The sequence below is a fragment of the Natrix helvetica genome, assembly GCF_964273705.1.
Source record: "Natrix helvetica genome assembly, chromosome: 5".
Lineage (NCBI taxonomy): Eukaryota > Metazoa > Chordata > Lepidosauria > Squamata > Natricidae > Natrix > Natrix helvetica.
The window spans coordinates 74687171-74711354 of record NC_138551.1 but is presented as its reverse complement, the minus strand read 5'-3'; the positions used below and the strand labels follow the sequence as shown (position 1 = coordinate 74711354).

General features: G+C 38.9%; 1 protein-coding gene across 3 annotated transcripts in view; it reads left to right on the top strand.

Annotated features, from left to right (window-relative positions):
- Nucleotides 1–3848: 3848 nt before the first annotated feature.
- Nucleotides 3849–24184, top strand: part of HS3ST1 (heparan sulfate-glucosamine 3-sulfotransferase 1) — a 94598-nt gene continuing 74262 nt past the window's right edge. The window contains exon 1 of one of the 3 annotated variants that reach the window (XM_081955338.1): nucleotides 3849–4112. The gene's annotated coding sequence lies outside the window, so the exon portion shown is untranslated. Of the gene's footprint in view, nucleotides 4113–4759; nucleotides 5264–22355; nucleotides 22676–24184 lie in introns of those variants that run through there. The other 2 variants (XM_081955336.1, XM_081955337.1) reach the window with 2 other exon arrangements.

Here is a 24184-nt window from a genome sequence, read left to right as displayed (position 1 = left end):
ATAGCCAGAGAGACTCAAAATAATAGCAAATGAAATGACAGATCAGCTTCTGCAAGAGCATTTTATAAGCATATGCACTGGAGACAAAAGACATCCAGTTCATCTCAGATAATAACAGAGTAACAGAACAAAATAACAGAATTGGAAGGGACCTTGGAGGTCTTCTAGTCCAACCTTCTGCTCAGGTAGGAAATCCTACACAATTTCAGACAAATAGTTGTCCAATCTCTTCTTAAAATTTTCCAGTGTTGAAGCATTCACAACTTCTGGAGGCAAGTCGTTCCATTGATTATTTGTTTGAACTGTTAGGAAATTTATCTTCAGTTCTAAGTTGCTTCTCTCCTTGATTAGTTTCCACCCATTGCTTCTTGTCCTGCCCTCAGATGCTTTGGAGAATAGGTTGATCCCCCTTCCTCTTCTTTGTGGCAGCCCCTGAGATTTTGGAGCACTGTTATCATGTCACCCCAAGTCCTTCTTTTCATTAAAGTAGACACACCCAATTTCAGCAACCATTCTTTATGTTTTAGCCTTCAGTCCTCTAATCATTTTTGCTGTTCTTCTCTGTACTAGCATCTTTTCTACAGTGTGGCGACCAAAAGTGGATGCGATATTCCAAGTGTGGTTTTACCAAGGCATTATAAAGTAGTATTAACACTTCACGTGATCTTGATTCTGTCTCTTTGTTAATGCAGCATAGGGGAGATAGAATAGTAGGTAGATTAAAATAGATTAAACTTTTAGATAGTGGTGAAAAGTGCTGAATCACCAAAAGTGGTAATCTTTGCAAATCTCATTAACATTTTAACAGTGCATCCTCAAAACCAGGCAGAAATACAATTATTTACTAATGGATCAGAAAATAAGAACTCAAGCCCAAATAAAAATGGAATGGTATGGAGTAATTGGTCACCACTATCCATGCCTAACCAGAACAAATCACATTCTAGAGTAAGCCAATTGGAGTCCAATTATACATAACATTTGTGGCAGAAGTAAGGCTACAGAGGATCAGGGGTGGGAGTGGAAAATCACCATTTTCCTTGCCAGCTATGTAGGATAGTGATGGATGAAGGAACAACCCTTGTGGCTACCTGAATTCTATCCAATATCATGGAATTGTGGAGAAAGTAATTTCTGCCAATGACCTCTTTGCTGATAATAACTAAATGTAATTGGTGGCATCCTGCCATTGTTCTGATAGGAAATTTCTTTCATAGTGAAATTTGTAGTTGGAGGAGATGGCTTTCATCTAATTTGTTCGCAAGTGATGTAGATGGCTTTCCTCTAATTTGTTCGCAAGGCATTAAATCAAAAGCCTGCCAGCAAAACATTCTTAATTTATAGTTATCAACCAGGAAAGTTTTATTTATCCAAATGTTTTATTTCCACCATTTGAGAAACAGAAGTTCTAAGTCCACTTTTGGAAAGGAAGTTCCCAAAAAAACAAAGTGTGATTTATTTCTGAACAGACAAGGGAAAAATCTACCACTTTATTTCAGTTTGTTCAGGCAGCCTACAGCAAATTTCCTGAAGTTATTTTCCTGGTTCTGTATCTCCTTTTTTAGACTGTTTTTCCATGGCTGTATAAATAGCTTTTGAATGTGATCTAACAGGCAAAAACCTCAAGTTCCCCAAAAGAGGAAACTTAAAATTTGTTTTAATTTTGATTTGTTCTCATCTAAATAAGAGTCTTTATAACAAAAGATGTTATAGAGGTTAGGTTACCAAAGAAATGCACTTTTATGCTACAATAAAGTTTTTTTTCCTTTAAAAAAGGGCCTTTTGCCCTTTAAAGTCCTAAATCCCATTAAATGAAAATAACCTGGGCATGAAAGATGGTGACATTATTATTCTACATAGAGTTTACTTCTCAAAGAAGAGAACTGTATGTTTAGATAGGAGACTAGCAATCTGTTTTTGCACAACATAACCTCACAGCTGCATGTATCCCTTCCCTGAATAAGTGAAATCTTATGGTCTCACATACAATTACCAAAAGTCTACACCAGAACATGAACACCTCACCAGGGGATCAGTAATCCCATATAAACACAACATTTTCTATGAGATCATTCGACTCTCATGCATTTTTAATCATCTCTAAAGATTTGGGTGAAAAATGTTTTGTTGTATTTTAGAGCAGGCAAGATGTTTATGAATGTCTTATTCTACTGCTCTTACGCAAGATTTTTTAAATCATAGGTTTGCTTCAATACTGGAGACATTATCACCTTCAAATAAATTCAAGTTTATTACTCAATAATCAATCCTTAAAACTTGTCATTTTATGCTTAATTATAAAAAAAGGTTGTTATTGTCTCATAACTGAAGATACTGGCCCAAAGGAGGTAATAGTTTCCTTGCACTCACTGGAGTTCATTAGAACAGCATAGGAATAAATAAATCAACCAGTATAGGAGAATATAAAATTCTCATACTGTAGGCTGAAAGGCTGCTCAAACTGATGACATAGTATATAGTATTCTTCTCTGTGGCTAACATGGCACTATCTTGACAATATCAAAGCCAATGGACCCAGGAATCCCTAAGAATCTGCTAAAGCCCTTTCCTGTCTCCATTATGATGTCACACAAAATGTAGCTTAGAATGCATGCCTGGGACTAGTGTTTAGCTTTGAATTGGGAAGAATGTATGTCATTGACAAACAGTCCAGGTTTTTCAGCTGTCCTCATATTGGTATGATTGGTGTCTTCCAGATATGTAGTTGGAGGAAAGGGAAGAAGAAATGGCAGAGCTGCCAGCATCCACAACCTATTTCTATACACTGTTGCAACTGAAGGCACTATTTCCCACTATTCTGGGGTGGAAATAAATTTTTAAAAAGCTTAAGCATCACAGTGAAATATCAAGGAAGCTCCTCCAAAATCCATTACCCAAACCCACCCCTTCAAATACGGCACCTGGTTTCACCCACTTTGCAATACTGTAGTATTTGTATCCTCTCTCCAATATGTCTAGTCTAGCACTTGTGCATTCAGAGGTAGTTCGTTTTGTAAGCGAATGCTGATTTAACTATCAAAGTGGTTTTGCAGACCAAGAGAATTGCCCTTTTAATGCCACACCAGAAAGCTAAGAACTTATAGAAGACTTTTTTTAAATAAAAGCCATATTCAGTTTCCCCAAGGCTGGACTGAAAGGTAACAGCACCTTCTCTCTCAGGTAAACAAAAGATGGATGAGATGCAACAAATGGCATTCTTAGGGCAAATGGTAGAAATACCAGGTGGGTGTTCCTTTTTCTCTCATATGCTCAGTTTTAGGGAAATATTTTGGAAAATAGCAAGGCTCTTTGTTATTTGCCTATACTTCTAAAGCCCAGCTTAAGATCAGAGAAAGGTCCTAATTCCACCCAACTGGAAGAAACAAATCTGCCACCTGAATTTGGCAGAATCGCAAGTGTTCATTACCTACTTAATTCCCTACCTACAAAGAAAGCCAAGGACTGTCCAGTAAACCTCTCCTTTCCCCATTTTTGTCCTTCACCACTTAACAGCACAGCTGGATGACAGCCTCCGAAAGCTGATTTTGTCTGATCTCAAAAGTGGGGGAGGGGGAGTTAAGCAGAATCAGACCCGAACTGTAGGCTGAAGAACGAAAAAAATATCCTAGAATATATCGTTTCCAAGGGGGGAAAAACCCTTTGCTTGTGTGTCATGAAGCCACTGGCAGCTTAGCAGGACTGAAAGGAGGCTTAACTTTTATCCACCTACCGGCTTGTTCTCGGAACAAGGAAATGGGATCTCTCTCTTTTTTTTAAAGTCTCCTTTTGGAAACTCCGATCTACCGATTGTGTAAGTCAAACGCTGCTTTGATCGGAATCGCAACGACGCGGGATTCAGGATCGCGATGATCGAATATTGAATATTCGCTCGCCGCTGGAACCCCTGAACGGAGCAGCATTTCTTCCCGAGCGACACTGCAAAAAAAGAGAAGGCGACCGTGGAAAGACCCCCCCCTCCCCGCGCATTGCAAAGGATGCTCTTTTAAGCAAACCCCCTCGAAACGTTTCTTGCTTGTTTTTTTCGCCTGCCGCCACCCGGGAGCAAACCCACGACTACAGGGAGACGGAGGGAGCTGGACCGACGCCACGATGTGAGTTTGCTTTCGTGCCAAAAGGCTGCTGCGCACGTAAAGAACTATTTCTCTCCACCACCAAACCCCATCCCCGACTTCTTCAACCCCCACCCCACCCCACCCCGGCTCCTACAACCAACCACTCCTCCTTTGCCAACTCCTCGGCTCTTCCCCAAAGAGCAGACGCAGCTCGGGCATTGGAACCGCCCTTTTTATTTTTATTTTCCCCCCCTTACCGGGTCCCCGTTTGGGGTGAACCGTGGAGACCCTCCCACTCACCCTCCCCCGGTGGGAAAACGGCCGCTTCGCGTGCAAGAAGCTGAGGCGCCGTCCCCCTCCCTTCCTCCTCTTTCCTCCTCCCCTCCCTTCCTCTCTTCAGGCGTTGTCCGGAGGACGCTTCCCGAAACTGAGGCGAGGAGGGAAAGGAGCGGACGCCTCTACCTGCCCGCCTTTCAGCTCGAGCGCGGGCTGTGGAGGAAGTCACCTGCTCCCCAAGCTCCTCCCACTCCTTTGGCAGCCCAGCCCAGCCCAGCCCAGCGTGTTAGAAGGAGGAGAAGTGGGGGGGGGGGGAAGCGGGCAAAGGAGAGAAGAGCGGCGAGTCGCCCTCTGGCATGTAGACGGACGGGTTTTTTCCCCCCCGGTGGCTCGCGCCAGGCAAGGCTCGCGCCGGCTCTTCTCCCACTCCGCTCCGTCTCCCCACTCCCTCCCTCCCCGCCGCGCGCCTTGGCGAGGTGGGGGGGCTAGAAAAGGAGCGCGAGAAGTCATGCATCCATTAATGAACTCCGCGCGCGGGAGTTGCAGCGAGCGGGGAGGGGGGGAGAGGCCGGCCCGGCTGGCGTTCCTCCAAGCACCCCCCACCCACCCCCACCACCTCCGTTTCTCTCCTTCCCCGCCGGTTGTGGTCCCTGGGACTGACTGAATGAATCATGAGGTGGCTGCTGCTGGTGGTGCTGGTGTGAGGCGTTTATCTGGGGCAGACGGTACCGCAGCCTTCAGCCTTCTTCGTACGGTGGGGTGAAGCGAGCGAGAGAGCGACCTGCTTTTTCAGCCTCCCCCACCCCCTCCGGCCAGCTCCGGGACCTGCCGCCGACCCCAATTGCCAGCCTTGCCCGCCAACCCCTTTGGGTCCTGCAAAAGAAGAAGCGCGGCTTTCCATGGCTCCTGAGGAGGTAACCCAATAAAAAAGAAACCCCGCGAAGTGATTTTGTTTTGGCTCTTCCGGGAGAAAGCAGACATAAAAATAAAAGGAGAGGAAGCTGGGGTGTTAACATTAGGGGGCTTTGGGGTTTAAGGATACCCGTCCTGGGGGCCGGTCTCCGGGCTGAGTGCTTTTCCAGACCTTTTTGGACGCTGTTAGGTCTTGGGAAGTGAAGTCCACGTGTAAATGTGGTGCGTGTCTGAATGTTGTGTCACTGAAGTTCCTCGGCGGCTCAGAAGCTCCCCTCGCCTCCCCTGCCAAAGACCTTACAAGGCTGAGTTGGAACTCCTCTCAGCGGATGCTTCAGGAAAACATTTGTGACTTTAATTTTTTTTTTAAAAAAAAATTAAAATAGGATGCCGTTGGCAAGCCGGGGAGAGGGAGACCTATGAAATATTAAAAGCGGCTAATGCATTCATTTCGTTTTTTCTTACCCCAAAAAACGAACACTTGCAGATGAATTCGCCTACTTTGAAGGGAGACAGCAGTGCCGAATTCACTTTTCTTCCCATTCCCCTTTTTGCCTTAGAGAAAAAGACTTGGGGGATCTTTTCTAAAATTAAAAGGCGGAGCCCATAGAAGCTTGATTCAAAAAAAAAAAAACCCTGCATTTGTTTCTGTCAGTTTGATGGTTTTCATAGCCTCAGAAGTACTTATTGTATCTTAAAATGTTATTCTATTTTTTGACATTTCAACTGTTCATACCTGGGGGGGGGGGGTGTCACTTAAATTGACATCAGCTGGAAGATCACTAATTTAATTTACACTGAGTGGCAGTTGTTTATTGCAAGGGGGCTGCCTTTTGAAATCTAGAGATAATCCACTTCTTTTGGCTTCTTTTGGCTTTTTTTACAAGCCAATTGCCCTGGGTCAGACTTGACTAGTAGTCACGTGTCCTGATCTGGAAGATTGGCTGTATCACTGATTACTTGTATGGTGGAGAGAAAGAAACTCTGCATGTGTTTAGATGTGCTCTCCAGCTTGTTGCTTCAAATTGTTCCAGGGATGAGTCTGTCATTATACAGATTCTGCAACTGAGTAAGGTCCATATGAATCCCCTAATACTCCTTACGTTAGCCCATATTACATAAATGCTTAGACCAACATTTGTTTAATCTTAAAATAAAGATTGGTCACCACTATTTAGTTCATACATTCTTTTAACCTTAACCTGTTTAGAAAGTATAGAAAGTGTAATGACTAACAACTTTGGAGTAAATTTAGAAATACTTACTAGAGCTATATGGTTTGACCTAATATCTCAATCCTACAAATATAGTACTAGGTCACATTCCTTAATGCATGTTTAAAATAATTTTTGATCATTTAGTTTGTAGTGGGGGCTAAAATGACTGTAATTGATTTCATCTTCTTTGTGTGGACACTCAGAATAGCTGAACTTTTTTTTTAATCTAGCTTTCTGACTTCATTTGACTTCATTACAAAAACCCAGTTTTGTAATATGCAAATATTGAGAAAGGGAGAAATGAATGGAATTGAAAACCAGCCAAGATACATTTTAAAAGAATAATCTATTTAACTGAGAAATCTGCATAGTAGTATGGGTGAACTATAGATAGGATCTGATAGATTTGGAAGTGCTTTTTTAAAATCAGTCAGTGAGGGTACTTGTATCCTGAACAGGAGCTACATTAACAATAATTCCTTCTTCCTCTAGTCTAAATGAACCTGTTGCAATGAACAATGGTTGAGTGAAAATCACTAATCAGAAATTCTGCAGCTACCGGTAATTCTTGGATTTTAGAATCCAGGAAAATAGATCCCATGAAATCTGAAATGCCTCAAAGTAATCTAATGTCTTTAAATAATTTGTTGTTTAAAGTTTTCTAAAATGAACATTGTTCAAGTTATTTGTCTAATGTGCAATGGCTACTATTTATTTGGTGACTAAAAGTTCTCTCCTTGTGTTACGAAATCAACTATCAATGAGAAGCAAAGGTAGTAGTACTTTCTAGGACAGAAAAACCATCCTATCACATTAAATTTTAAAAAAATCTGATATATTACATTTATCATTCTTGAAAGAGAACCATAAAGCATTAATCTGTTAAAAATTTACCAGACTGTGCTTATGTAATTGTTCCTAATTTGAGGAATCTGTTCACATTTAGAAGACTAGGGCTATAACCAGTTGCACTTGCTTTTTTTAATTCTGTGAACCATATCATTAGTAAACATAGAAAGGATTTAAATGAATTCGGTGTTTATTGTGCTGTGACAAACCCTCCATTTAATTTGTGGCTGCCTAGCAGCAGAATCTAACCAACCTTAACTGATCTTAAGCAGCTAAATAGGGCCAGATCTGATTAGAACTTTCATGAGAGATTAATAGTTGCATCTGAAGGCTGTAGGCTAAACAGGGAAGTTGGAGAAAAAAATTCAGAATAAGGCAATGGCAAACCACTTAAATCTTGTTGACAAGGAAACTACACAGACCTGCTCATGAAGTTGCTGAGTCAAGCTTGACTCAAACAGACCGCCTTTAAAATACCGTAGCTCCAGTTACAAAGGCATGTGTAGTTTGCTGGTAGTTTCCATGTTGCCATTGATGATAATAGCAAAATATATGTTTTATCTATCATCTCCCATGAAAAAATCCCAGAGCTATAAAGTATTCTGCTTGTAGTTGCTGTGTTGTTGATTGAACTGAGTCATTTGTCAGAAGTGGTATAGGTCCTCTGCTTGAGCAGGGAGTTAGACTAGATGACCCGAAAGGTACCTTCAATTCTGAGATTCTGTTCTGAATTAAAATTCACCTAAAACTTATTTCAAAGGGGCAAATGGCAACTCTGTTCTTCTCCCCAACCCACTTCCACCACCATTTGTTTTCCTTGTTTGAATTCTTACATGTTAATTTCTGGTTGTGACTCTCTTGCTCCCCAGAAGCGTTGCTGAATTCCTGATTGCCTTTTAATGTAATCCAAACAGTATGACACTCTTACTGTTTTATTCCAGAACTCTTATGTCAGAATAGGAATTGTGCAAATAAGGATCTGCTATAGCTAATATTGAGTCTAGCGGTAAGAAAACTTCTAATTTGGTTCTGTGTACTTTTACTGATTTCCCAGTTTGTAGGTTACTTTACAATTAATCCATCTAATAAAAGAGTACACAATTCCCTCGATTCCAGACTTTAAACAATCATGCCATTAGAATATTGGTTTACTCTAGGTTTCTATGTACTTTGCTCTGATTCATGCCCATAAAAATCTATCATAGGAAATGAAGGTTATTAACTTCATATTTATGTGTTTAATTCTACTACTGGAAAGGAAGTTTTGAAGATGGATTTTCTCTAGAATTGGAGTCTGCAACAGTATTAATGCCTTCTTTACTAGCATTCTGGGGTGATATTAGTAATAGTTGGTTACTATAGTTTTGTTATTTGCCTTTTAGTTCCTAAAAAAATAGCATTAGTATAACCCAGATAACACAATTTGATTTAAAACTGAGAAACCGGGTTTTAGACTTCTGTTAAATCCTCTATATGGAATCTGTGTCACAGTGTTCCCTTGGTATATAAGGAATGACCTAACACAATTGGTCTAAAGGTTTTAGCCCAACATCTAAATATGCCAATTGATGTATTTCCAGGGAAACATTTTTGTTGTAAAGTTTGGTGTGTACTATTCATAAACACTCAACTTCATCTCACAATAATTCAGAGCACATGAGATATAATAGGCATGAGATTTATGGTTTGTCAGTTTTAATGATGTGTCTTGTTTGGCGTTATTGCATTTCACACTTTTAATGAGTCAGAAATTTATTGCAAAGGCACATCCTTTATGTTCATAAAGATTGAGGCAGATCCCTCATCAAGGGCACAGTTTTCATTTTGCCTCTGCTCAACTTCTTGGTTTTTTTATGAATGGATTAAAAAAAAACCCACACCATATTCTAATAAATGTGACATGAGTGACCCCATTAGATTAGTATTTATGTTAAAAAATATGTTATATATTTGAAAATGCTTGGAACAAGTTGAATTGCATTTGGAATATATTGCACTGCACCTTTCTTCCTATGTTTCTTAACAACTTTCCTTTCTTTGCTGATCTCCCTGCCCTAGTATCTGGAATACAATATGTTCAGTTAAGTTTGTTTTGTTTTCTTTTAAAGATCAGAAGTCATTCATTTCTTGCCTTTTAGGAAAGCATAGAGTGACAGAACTTCAGACCTTTCAAGTATCAGAAATTTTCCACAAATTGGAATAGTCTTTGATTATTTTGTTACTCGTATCAATGCAGAAAACAATATATAAAAAGTTATGCTAAAACTTCAAAATGAAGGAAATTTGGACTGAATTTGGAATATGTAGTGGTACATCAAATTCCACAAATTGAACTGAGAAAGCTTCAAATGGTTGGATCCATGCAAAAACTATGTTTGCAAAAAGTACAATACTCTCTTCAAATTTTCATAGAAAAATTGAGCCAGTTGATTGACAGGTTGACCTTCTCATCATTGACAATGTTTCCTTCCAAATCATAGAGACTTGATGAAGTCCTTATTTCAAATGGCTATAGAAAATTTCTAGAAGATTTTCACCAAATCATAATAATGGCTAAGATGAACACTATTATGTTGTTAAGAACCATGCCCAAATGAAAATGCTTACAACTTACATTGAAATATTTGATTAAACAGTCTTTGTGGAAGAGAAAATGGTTTAATTAAATCTTTTGTCCTTTCAAATACTAGCTTTATCTCAGAATTTGTATGAAATATAATAGGACTTATCTCCACAAGTGGGACAGCTATTCATGGACATTTCATCTAATTATTTCTCAAACTAAGCAACAGTGCAGACATTTTTCTAAAATAAAAAGCAGAACCCATAGAAGCTTGATTCCAAAACTCCTGCATTTGTTTCTATCAATTTGATGATTTTCATATCCTCAGAAGTACTTACTATATCTTAAAATATTATTCTATTTTTTGACATTTCAACTTTTCATGATTTTCTCATTTTCATTAAGGGGAGGCTTGAATGTTGTTTTAAGTGGGTAATAACTATCCAACTTGAAACGGGGCATTTATTATTCCAATTTATATCTTCTTTTTCTGCCCACAGACCACTCAAATTGGCAACTGTGCAAACTATCTAATTGGGTCCCAAACTAAATTTATGTGGTCTGTGTATATTTTATTAGAATTATCATTTTGGTAGCTTATATTGTTTTATTTGGTTACCCTAATTAGTTGACTTTCTACATTACCGTGTCATAAATGAAGCTGTCTAATTTAGGTGTTTGTGTTTTTTTATTCTTCTTTTCTTCCTTTCTGCTTTCTCGCTGTGCTAGTCAGAGGTTTCTTGATACATATATTCCTTTTATTTTATTGCTCAATCTGTACCAATACTTTGCTGTAACTCAATGTGCCCAGTGCTTAATGAGGTGAGTCAAGACAGTCCCATCTGGTTTTTTAGCTCTTGTAACAGGATGAAGTGTTTGTCTCTGTAAATCTTAAAAGCACAGTGTTATATGATTCTAACTGGCACATGGTTTAAAAGGAGCTGAGCCAGGCATAAGCGTCTTCAACATTGCACAATATATTAAAAGTTAGATATTTTTCATTTGATGACTACTGGCCTGTATTAATGATTCTGAATGTATGTATATACTCTCTTACCTTCTTATTCAATTGAATATTATTTTCCTGGTTAGTTTCGGCTTCCCGGGAGGTGACACAAGAGGGATACGGGTCCAGCACACAAGTGGCAGCACTGAGTCAGTGCTGCCACTTGTGTGCTGGACCCGTATCCCTCTTGGTTAGTTTCGGCTTCCCGGGAGGTGACACGAGGCTGGCTCCAGGCAATTACCAACGCTTCATTGAGAGATGGGTTCTTTCCCACCACCTTGAAGGAGGCAGTGGTGAGACCCCTCCTTAAGAAGCCTTCCCTGGACCCAGCTTCTTTAGCCAACTATCGTCTGGTCTCCAACCTCCGCTTGGTAGCGAAGGTTGTTGAGAGTGTGGTAGCACGTCAACTTCCTGGGTGAAGCTGCCTACCTGGATCCATTTCAGTCAGGTTTCAGGCCCGGGTACAACACTGAGACGGCATTAGTTGATGATCTCTGGCAGGCCCGGGAAAGGGGTTGCTCCTCTGTCCTGACCTCTCGGTGGCTTTCGATATCATCGACCATGGTATCCTATTATGACGACTCGGGGGGTTGGGAATGGGGGGCACCGTTTTGCGGTGGTTCTCCTACCTCTCGGATCGTTCGCAGTTCGTGTTGACTGGAGGGCAGAGATAGACCCCGAGGCACCTCACTTATGGGGTGCCCCAGGAGTTGGTTCTCACCCCTCCTGTTCAACGTATATATGAAACCGCTGGGAAAGATCATCCATGGTTTTGGAGTACGGTATCATCAATACGCTGATGATACCCAACTTTTCATCTCTACCCCAAACCACCCCAACAATGCCCTCAACATGATGTTCCAGTGCCTGGAGGCTGTGCAGACCTGGGTGGGGACAAACAGGCTCAAGTTTAATCCCTCCAAGACTGAGTGGCTGTGGTTCCCGTCAGCCCGATTTGTGCATCATGTACCATCTTTGATGATAGGGGGGGAAATTTTAGCCTGCTCAGAGAGGCCCGCAATCTGGAAGTCCTCCTGGATATGCGGCTTAGTTTAGAAGAACATCTTATGGCCGTGACTAGGGAGGTCTTCTACCAGGTTCAGCTGATACGCCAATTGTGCTCCTTCCTAGATCAGGATGCCCTGTGCACACTCTCTAACACCCTCCTCCTTTCTCGCCTGGACTACTGTAATGCTGCCCTTGAAGAGCACCCGGAGGCTCCAGCTTGTCCAGAATGCGGCCGCATGGGTTGTCATGGGGGTACTTAGGTGCTCCCACGTTACACCCCTTTTAGATGGCCTGCACTGGTTGCTGGTTGTTTTCCAGGTGCGATTCAAGGTGTTAATTATCTTTAAAGTGCTCTATGGCTTAGGCCCAGGGTACCTGCGAGACCGCCTACTGCCACCGGTAGCCTCCCACCGTCCAATGCGATCCCACAGAGTTGGCCTCCTCAGGGTGCCGTCGGCCAGGCAGTGTCGGCTGGCGACCCCCCGGGGGAGAGCCTTCTCCGTGAGAGCGCCTTGCCTTTGGAATGAGCTGTCCCCGGAGCTTCGCATAATCCCTGACCTCTGGTCCTTCTGGCGCGCCCTAAAAAATTGGCTTTTTCAGCAAGCTGGCCTGGCCTGAATAGAATAAATTAAATTATTAATTTTAAATTGTTAATTTTAATTTAATCCTAAATTTGATTTAAATTGTCAATGGAAGCTTATTGGATTGCCTATTTAATCTTTTTAAACTTTTGTTATATGTGTTTTTATGTTGTATGCTGCCCTGAGTCCTTTGGAGAAGGGCGGCATATAAGTCCAATAAAACCAAACCAAACCAAACCAATGTTTGATACCAAAGATTATACAATATTGTGTTTAGAGATTAAGATGTCAGAAATATATTTTTTTGCAGGGTTCAACTGCAACTGTACATTTTTAAAGAATTGTGTGCACAGAATCTTATTAGGTGGCGTTATCAATCTTCAGACTACAAATCTGACAGTTCATGTTTGCTAAGCTGAGCTATTTGCTCTTTAATGACCTTCTTCTCTGAGGTTTAACTCATGAAACAAAGTGAATTTGTGGCAGTGGCAGACATTTCTTTCAAAATATATTAAATCTGTGACCATGTTACTTGTACAAAGTGTTTATTTGTAGGCCTTGTACATGGAATAGGGGAAGCATGAAACTTGCAATATAGTTGAATTAATAACATAAAATATCTATTTAGACACTTGTTAATATAAAATAATTTGTATAAATATTTGATAGAAAAAGTTGCATCAAATTGGGAGGAGACAAATATATTTATTGTATTAGAAGGAGAACAGTATAAAATATAATCAGTGCTAATAATGCAATATGTAAGACACAGCTTCATAATGTTTAGGCCTACTCTCTGGACAGTATATTGATTCTAATTTGTTACAGCAGAAAAAATAAGTTGTCATAACTTTATTCATTCCACCATCTTTTGAGGACATATTAACCAAAATGGGCCTTCATTGTTGTTGTTTCCTGTATGATCCTGTATCTTTGGAGACTTGGACCAGTTACTTTCTGGATTTATTACTGATTTAAGAATGTTTGTAAACTCTTATCCACTTTTTGAAGTAGAATTTGTTGGTTTTCAGTAATACAAACACATTTTACATAGTTATTTTTATGTTTTGTTAAGAATAAATCAAATTTGTCTTATGCTGATTTCAGCAACTCTACATACTATCCTGAGAATTGGGAAAGTAGGAAGAAAATCATTATAGGTAGTCCTTGATTTATGACTATAACGGAACCTGCCCATCACAGCTATAGGTTGTAAAGGTCATTAATTGGGGCAACCACATGACCAACTCAATTTTACAATCTCTTTTGCAGTGGTTGTTAAGAAAACTAGTGGTTCACTATGGGCCAGTTTTATCAAAAAACTGGAAGTAAATGCCCATGTTCAGAAAAAAAAACATTATAAAATGTGAGCATGTGATAGTTCATTGGATACTTCAAAATGCCATAACAATGGACTTGTTGCTCAACATACGGTCACATAATTGCAGAGAGGAGCAGTGTCAGAACCTTAGAACCAAATCATAAATATCCCCAGGGAACTCCATCATAAGTTCAAATGGTTGATAGTCGTAAATCAAAAACTACTTGTAATATTAATATGAATAAAGGAGCAAATTTGAAAATAGCAATAAAGTAGTGGATTGATGTCACTTTTGGTTCAGATATACTCTGGTCCCTAGAAGTTTTTGTTCAATGCATGGTCCTTTGAAACTTATTTTGGTGGGATGAAAGCAGCTGAAGTTAAGGGGGAAAATGGAAATTGTATAATAGAAATATTTATTAGATGTATAAGGAGAGATCTTTAATGAGGTTAAGGTTTAAAATACAACACTAAAAAATAGAGGAAGAAAAGGCAGCAGTAAATTATTCTGAATCTTGGAATGTTCTCTTTTTTGCCATTTTTACTGCTATAAAATTGATAAAGATATTTATTGTAGAAATATTCTACAATATTTCTCAAGTTTCTTAGTTCCATGAAAATAATTTTCAGCGATAGCAAGACCAATGACCAAAAATTTGCTACTGTTCTTTCAGTAGCTGTTTTCAAAAACTTACTTATTGCATCTGTTTATAATCTTGTTTTCATGGAGTCATGTCATGACTTTGATAGACTTGTGAACAAATATTAGTGCAATGCAATAACTTATATTAATTTTTATTTTGAATCCCTAGGAAAAAAAGGGACAGATGTTGTATTTAGGAAATTAGTGAATTTTAAATGCTGTGTAATGGCCTGCAGTCTGTACAAAGAAATATAATGGTGGTAGAGAAAGAGTATCTACTGCCTTTAAGTTCCCCATAAATGTTGAATAGTTTATGGGTTGTTGACAAATAACTTTTTAAAAAATTATAGCTACAACATTCATAGTAGTGAATCAAAAACCTTTCATTTAAAATATTGCCTCAGATTATTTTTTTAAAACCAAATACTAAAAATGTTATTTGCAGATGTTTGCTAGAGTTCTCATTACTTTCACCTCTATCGGAGTATTTGCATAAAATTTTCATGCCTTCACTGTAATATACCAACTTTTAAATTTTAAAATTTATTTTCAAAGATTCCTGTGAATTGTAGAAATTGTTAAGGCTTTTCTAATATATTTCAGTTTGTCTTTTATTGAACTATAATTGGGATCTCAGAAGTGAACATGAGGAATGTTTTCCTAATCTTTTCTTCTATCGTTTTGACTTTCTTTACTTTCTGTTTTTAAAAAATCTGATTTTTTTTATATTAAATTTATATTTATGCAAAAGGAAACCAACAGATTATTCAAACGAAAGTCCAAAGAGTTCGGATTTCTTGAGAAGCCTTACCCAGCATGGTACACTCTTGATAGTTGAAATCCTGGCTGGAAATTCTGAGGATTGTTGACTTTTGCATTCCAGGAGGCATTAGATAAAGTAAATCTGCTCCAGTTTTAATTAAACAATTAAAAAAACAAGTTAGAACATCTATTGATTCATTTGTTTCCAGTTCTTGAAGGATAATCCAAAATAATTTCTCTTCTTGTCTTTCTTGACAATGTTTTTGTGACTGGATAGTACAAGGTGCATGCAAATGCAAGTAGAAAAATAGGTACTACTTCAGTGGGAAGGTAACAGCGCTCCGTGATATCATACTGCCACATGACCACAGAAATGTCTTTGAACAATGCTGGCGCAATGACCTTGAAATGGAGATGACTACTGCCCCCTAGAGTTGGCAACAACTAACAGAATAAAACTCACAGGGACTCCTTTGCCTTTTACCTTTTATGTCTCCTAACAATTTTAAGAGTCTGGGTGTAGTCTGAAAAAATGAAGATGGAAGATTGCTATGATCAACATGGCTGAGTTTCTTGTAAACTGAGAGTCCTTGTGGTTCTGACAAAATCATCTAAGGATACCCTGTTGGAAAGGAAGTTTAAGATTTCATTAGCCTCAATTCAAATGTGTTGAGAAAACCGTATATATGTATTTAACCCCTACAACTGATTATTACTTCTTCAGAATATGCTATTTTTAAAAAGCAATATATAATTGTAGCAAACCAAGATCCAAGAAGAAAACTGAGTCCCACCTTGGTTTGTGGTTGGGGTAATTGGACAGACATCAGAAAAAACCATGTTCATGTCCGTCATAATCCATTGAAGTTTACTAAGTGATTTTTGGAATGCTGTTTTGGGGGGAAATAGGAGGAAGGGGCATTATGTATGTTGCCTTGCATTCCTGAGGGAAAAGTAGCAAACATCTAGCTAAACCCAGCAAAAATAATTAAAAATAAAAATTATATATTTGTTTTGTTTTGTTTTTATTGGATTTATATGCCGCCCTTCTCCCAAAGGACTCTGGGCGGCTCTATGAAAAAAATATATGAATAAATTTAAAAGGGATATTGAATTCATCTACCAGTGTGTTTTCTTTCTAACTCTAAAAGAAAACACTAAATATAAGTGGAACTGATAAACTGCTTTGGGCAAAACCCTGAATGCTGGAAGAAAATACAGATGGAGAAAATAAGTCAAAACTGACTGACATTGCCCCGTTTTCTTTACATGGCTCCTACCACATAATACCTCAGCCCCTTTCTCTTACCTGCCCTCCATTTCTACTCAGCCATTTTTCCCAGTGGGGAAAAGCATATTTCACCACTTCCCCTAGCCCCCTTTTCCCTCCTTCAGCTACTGAATTTGAATTTTCTCCATTTCCTCTTATTTGGCCTGTGACAAACAGCTTCATTCTCATTCTGTGCATTCAGCAAATCCAACTTAGTTTGTTCTGCTGAAATTTGAGTTTAGGCATGGGCCACGTGAGTACGCTGCTATTCTGTGCATGGAGTAGTTTGGGCCAGAACATTTTGCACATCCTTAAATTCTTCACATCAGAATCCTCCTGTTTAAATGTCAAGGAACTGATGCATAGATTGTCCTTTGGGAAGAACAAAGAACCTCGGAATGTTTGTTCTGAATAGCAGACAAGCCTCTTTGGAATTTGAAACATTCAGAATTTTGGAGAAAATAGCTATGTGGTTGTCAGGAGTGACAATCAAGGCTGAATAGACAATATCCCTAACAGTTTAGAACAAAGTAATTGCTATTCTTTGATCTTTATCTTTATTTTGCCAAACTAGAAAAGTGTAATCTTCTTGAAATCATTTGAAGGCATCTTGACAATGCTCCTTTTGATAAAAAGAACACACTATCTTTTTTCATTCTGTTTATTGGATAGAGGTATTTGGGTGTGTATATATATATATATATATGCTGGTTTTGTAGAACAGTTACCTTGGCTGAGATTATTGATTCCGTGTCCTTTGCACAGATTTGGTTTGGCCTTCTCATCCTGCTCTTTTGCCAGAATTTACCATAAGAAAAATCAGACGCAGAGGAGAATAACTGCACAGAGCTAGGCTTCCCAAAAGCTAAGGCTAATAAGAAAAAAAAATAGAAAAAGCCAGTGTGGAATTGTGAGATGTTTTAACATTGCTTTCACAAACCACATATATTTCGAGCAAGAAAAACTTTTCTCTACCTTTGTTTTCTGCTCCTGGGTCATTTGAGCCCATCCCCATGTTTTTGGTATTTTATTTATTACTATTATATTTATTTATATTTATTATAATATATTATTATTTTTATTATATTATTTATTTATTAGCTTTTTTGGCAGCAGCCAATCCTTGGTTGTATAAACAGAAGCATAAAATCAAAATCGTGTGAAGTATTAGTATCGCTTTATAAATGTTTAATAAGACTACACCTGTATTACAGTTTTGGTCACCATGTTACAAAAAAGACGAGTCTTTTGAAAAAGTGAAGAGTGGAGCAACTAAGGTGATTAAAGGGCTGGAGACTAAAACATGAAGAATGATTGCAGGACTACTCTAGAAAAAAGAAGGGTGAGGGAGTGACATGATAGCAAGTATTCCACTATGCCAGCTGCCACAAATTAGAGGAGGTCAACTTATTTTCCAAAGCACCAGAAGGCAAGACAAAAAAACGTTGGATGAAAACTAATCAAGGAGAGAAGCAACCTAGAATTAAGGAGAAACTTCATAACAGTGAGAACAATTAGAACAAGAGAACAAGAACCACGGTACTGCAGTGGTTAGGATGCAGTACTACAGGCTACTTCTGCTGACTGCCGGCTGCCTGAAATTTAGCAGTTTGAATCTCGCCAGGCTCAAGGTTGATTTAGCCTTCCATCCTTCTGAGGTCGGTAAAATGAGGACCCAAATTGTTGCTGGCAATAGGCTGACTCTGTAAACCATTTAGAGAGGACTCTAAAGCATTGTGAAGTGGTATATAAGTCTAAATGCTATTGCTATTGCTACTACATTGAACAATACTTAGTTTTCTTTCAGGTGAAGAAAACAAGCATTGTGCTCAACCTATTCATTCCGCTTTGATTCAATTGATTTCTCTCATTGTTGTGTGTTTGTTTTTAAAGTCTAAATGCTACTGCTAAATGCTAATTAACCAGTGGAACAGCTTGCCTTCAGAAGTTGTGGAGTGCCAAAAATGTCACATGGCTTCACATGCCACTTTGAGCACGAGTGCCATAGGTTCGCCATCACGGGTACAGGGTCTCCTGCTTGAGCAAGAGGTTGGACTAGAAGACCTCCAAGGTCCCTTCCCTTGATCTATTCTGATTAAGATCCCCTCCCTCAGCCTAGGGTACCCAACAGAGTTGCTGTTTTGGTAGAAATAGGAGCTTCCCCATCACAATCATAAATCATGATAGTTGTAAATGGATCAGTCATGTGACTGATCTGATTTTCCAACTTTTTATTAAGCGAACGCTGTGATTGTAAAGTGACCACTACAGTTCCTAAGCAAACCAGTGGTTCACTTTGGCTGCAGTTTTGCCAAAAACTGAAGTTAATGCCAATGTTTTTCAAAACCATCATAAAACATGGTTACATGACCATGGGACATTGCAAATGTCCATAAACGTGGCCTAGTTGAGCCATACAACATTGGAGGGGTTCCGACCATTGTAACTTCAAATCCAGGTTGTAAGTAGCCCCCAGGTAAGTGCACCTTAACTTCAAATGGTCGCTAAGCAGCTGATCAGAAGTCAAGGAATACCTACATGCCACCTAGGATTACAGGTTTTGCTTTGTTGCAAGGCTTCTTTGATGATCTTTATTGCAACTCCCAAATATTTGGTATTCTTCCCTACTTGGAAGTAGGCTTCCTTTGGGAAGAACAGTGGTTTATATATTAGGCCAGTTGCTTTCTTTCAAGCCAACTTTTTCCATTATATATATTATACTATACTTTATTTTATATAATATATAATATACTATATACCCGTGATGGCGAACCTATGGCACGCGTGCCACAAGTGGCACGCGGAGCCATTTGTCAGGGCACGCGAGGCGCTGCCCTGTCAACTAGCCAGCGCGCATGCGCGCGCTGACCAGCTGACTTCACCTTTTTAAAAGCTATTTTTCGCCTTCCCCAGGCTCCAGAGGCTTTATTAGGAGCCTGGGGAGGGCGAAAAGAACCTCCCCCGCCCCCCCGGAGGCTTCAGGGACCGTCCCTGAAGCCTTCGGAACGCTTAAAACCACCCTCCGAGCAAACCGGAAGTGACTTCCGGGTTGCTCGGAGGGTCGTTTTAAGCGCTCCGAAGGCTTCAGGGACCGTCCAAGGCTTCCCTGATGCCTTCAGAGCGCTTAAAACCACCCTCCGAGCAACCCGGAAGTCACTTCCGGTTTGCTCGGAGGGTGGTTTTAAGCGTTCCGAAGGCTTCAGGGACTGTCTCTGGACAGTCCCTGAAGCCTCTGGAGGGCCTCCGGGGGGTCGGGGGAGGCTCTTTTCGCCCTCCCCAGGCTCCTATAAAGCCCCTGGAGCATGGGGAGGGCAAAAAAAAAAACATGTAAAAATGGGGGTTGCGCATTTTGCGCGCATGCGCACTGGGGGGGTCGCGCGTTGCATTATGGGTGCGGCACGCCTGCACTCAACCCCCCTGCACTCCCCCCACTTGTGGCACGCGAGCCAAAAAAGGTTCGCCATCACTGCTATATACTGTATATAACCCCCTAGGCAGGGGGTTGGACTAGAAGACCTCCAAGGTCCCTTCCAACTCTACTATTGTATTGTATTGTATTGTATAATGTATTTTATCTTAAATATTATCTTAGCCTGATTTGCAACTTTGAAGAATTTGCCCATTAGACTTCCATCCGATCTTTTAGCAGCTCAAGGTGACTTAGAAACATTGCTTCTCAGTTTCCCCCTCTTTGGCAAAAGTTGGCCTAAAAGAAAGCAACTGGTCCAAAGTTCCTATTGTGCTTCCATGGTCGAAGGTGACTTGAATCCAGCCCATTTACTCTTAGTTCAAAACCCTAACCACTATATCGTACTTATTAACAGAATATCAACTTTTGCTTAACGTCAGAGGGCAGGAGTTACTCGTCACAAGCATTGTATCTGTTACATCTGATCCATAGTAATAAATGGGCTCCTACATTCTGATGTAGAGGTATCTATGCATTGAAATAGACCTTCCTTTGGTTGTTTGAGCCAAACTGTCAAGTGCCCTGAATCAGAACTTACTCTTGTTATCTTTGGCAAGAGCAGTATGTTTGAATATGTTACATAAGTAAATATATCATTTGAACAAGTGCTTCACCTTGAAATGTAAAAGAAGCAGATTATATTTCTGCTCTGTGCCTGGTCAGTGAGTAAGTAATAAGTTATGTAACATTTTCATATGTTGTATATCACACAGTCAACACATTTGCCTTTAATTATGAGTATGAAAACATTTCATTGCAGACAACACTGGCAGGCTTACAATATTGTTGACATTATGGGGAACTGAATCAGTTGGTCAATTCTTGCATTCCTGCTGTGTCTGGAAAAGTAAAAGATCAATGATGCTCAGCTCAGCCTCATTTGAAACTTCCATCTTGGAGCCCCCAGGCATATTTTGAAGACTTAAGGAAAGATTTATTTCTCATTGAGATACAGACGTATTTATGAGAACTACTGTCTGTATTCCTGGCAAGTGAAGCAGAAAGATGTAGTGGAGCAACAAAGCCAGGTTCAGATATTTGAAAGGAGAAGACATCAAATGGAAGCTTTTACAGATATTCTCATGAATCTTATTCAAAATTATACAGAAACTCACTGAGTTGGACATTCAGTACCAAGTACCCCAGTCCATAAATAGGACTTTAAAAGTTGGGTTTGGTTTTTTTTTTAATAAAAAAACAAGATAGCTCTGAAAGAGGGGGAAAGCAGATAAACATGCAAAAAAGTCCGACCTTCATGATCTTTCGGACAAGAATTTTGTCTTTTCCCATTTTTAGCAAACCATTCTTAATGCTGCTTTTGTTGCTGGTTGCTTTTTCACCACAGCACATATCTTTTCCAGGGGAAATTAGGGAGCAGGTAAGCCATTCTATCCGCTTTTTAATTTCATAATTCACTTGAATTTTCCAGTCCTGAAAAAAAGGACATACAGATGAAAAAACATTGGTCAGAGGGAATAACCAGGAAGAATGAGACAGGCTAGAATGGTAGAAAGTCACAGGAGCTTTTCTCTAGTGGCACCCCATTTAAGAAACTGCAACCCAAAGAGATCAGATTAACTTTCTCTTTTGCTTTAGAAATGATGGAATGATTGAGAATTTAATGGTATTAATGCTTTCTCATTGCATTGCAATTTGCTGTTTATTATTTTTTTCTACATTGTTTTCGTTCATAAATCCTTACGATTGATATTATTATCTATGAATTATATATTTTTACAAGTATTTAGCATGTGGACAGGTGATTTATAATTTTAATTAAATAAAATATGAATCTTCTATCTTTGTTGACCTATTATTCATATGTATGTAATAGGCATTACGTTATAGAAGTGATGAGTAAAAGTACAAACAAGAATATTGACATTTTGGGGACAGTTGACTTTCAATTTTAAGCAGCACTATTCTAAAGAGATATCAAGTTTCGAAATTTCTATGCAGCCATCAGATTTTCCACAATTTGGAAGAAAAAAACTTTTTTTTCACTTATTAATATTAAACTTATTAATATGCTCTACTCCATAAACATTTTTATTTTCCTGAGTTAGCATTTTGAGTTTGTATCAGCACAGAGCATATATAGATGTTATGGAACATGAACATCATATTGGCTTGCAAAGGAATCCTTATATTAAGGATGATACCTTACATGAATATTCTTGGAGTAAAATTGCCCCAAATGTCCTTACCATTATCAGGGAATGCTGGTTGTGTTCAGATGCTAAAAAAATTAATATGAAAATCTCAAATGATCCAAAATATGATGGGCACTGGAGATTAATAGATAGGGACTCATCTAGTAATAACCATGGCATAACAAAGATTGCCATTAGGAATGTAAGAGAATATGAAATAATACATTAGAGAAAGATAATGTAAATACATTTTCTGTGAAAGTATGAAAAAGGGAAATAATGTAGTAGATCTAAATGAATATGGCGTTAGCTAAGGAGGAAACAAAAGATCAGAACACTTCCTTTCCAGCAACCAGCGCCCAGATTAGCAAGAATTAAAACTAGCCAAGCAGAAAACAGTAATCAAGGAAGTACCAAAGAGAAAAACCACACCCTCACCAACCCTGGCAGGACAAGCTGGTATATAAACAGGGAGCAAACCTTAGACTCATTAGAACTGATCTAATGAGGAATGAAACATATGCAAGCAAATAACCAAGCTCAAAGAGCATCAAGGACTCCGCAGTTCAACCGTGAGCCATATATACCTTATTCTCTTATATCTACATTAAAATAGCTTGATCTTGTGTTTGGGGAATCGAACGGGTAAATTTAATTCTGAATGAAAGGCTAAAATATGTCAGAAAATATGAATTACCATAATCGTTATTACTATGGGTACATACAAAAGTAAGAATTCATAGGTACATGATATGCTTGATTGAATGGTGATAATGGAAGAACTAGTGATGAGTTTTTAGAAAAATTATTCAAGATTCTGAATAAACGTGATCCCAGGAGGAAATTATTCTGCTAGGTGACATGAACTGATGGATGGTGATGAGATATTACAAAAAAGAAAATTGAGTAGGTCATTCACAAACTTAAAAATAAGAGGATAACTAGAGAATATCTCTGCTTACAAAAAATTCCCTATGTATTTCAAATGCGTGTTTTAAGTAAAAACATATTTAAACTTTAAAAGAAGGAATATAAATTTAAAAGCATGAGCGGTTTTATTGTTTATGATGAAATATTGAGATAATTAGTTAAAACCTAATGAGAAGTTAGTGATGAGGATAATGAGAAGTTCTGAATATGCAGAAGATCATTTCTTCTTGAAGGAAAAAATAACATGGAAGAAAAAAGAAAGAAATGAAAGAAAATAGAGTGAAATTAGAATTATTGTAAAAAGTGAAAAGGTCCAAATACTATATGAACAGTACTAGAATATAGGATAATCTCAACAGAATGAATGGAGATAAGAGAAAGGATATGGAAGCTGCTTGAAATAGGGAAAAAAAACCCAATCAGAATATCACAGAAATGTGTGGAGTTACCAAAAAGGGGATGGAAAATGTCGGAATGATAAAAGAGACTATAGAAGTATAAAAAGGTATTGAAGAGAATTATTTATGCAAAATAGAAACTTTATTAGCTCCTAATTAGTGCACCTTAACCACTAAAACAAGAACAAAAATAGAATATTACCAAAGAATAAAGAATGGTTAAAATTGAAAGACGCAGAAAAATGGAGCCAGTTTGGTTTAATGATTCAGGCTAGAAACTGGGAGGCCATAAGTTCAAGTCCTGCCTTAGCCATGAAAGCTGGCTGGGTGACTTTTCATGAGCCAATCTGAGTCAGTCACCGGGACCAGAGGTTTAGTCGTCCAAGGTTTTGGACTCTTGCTGGAGCCCATTCTCAGGAAATCTCTCTCTCTCTCTCTCTCTCTCTCTCTCTCTCTCTAAAATGGGTGGACTGGACTGTTCTATGATGGCTCCCTGCTTGTTCCAGAAGGCTTGTGTGGATGTTAAGAGCATTTTAGTGGCAAATGTTGCATACATTTTTGTATGCACTAGTGCCGTTTTCTTGGCAGAATACCCAAATGATTTGCAGTGATGTTAAATAGATAGGTTACATGAAGCAATAAAGAGTATGGATCTGAAAATTTATTTATTTGATTTTTATCTTGCCTTTATTATTGGTTTTTGAATAACTCAAGGCAACTAAAACACTCCTTTCTCCTATTTTCCCCACAACA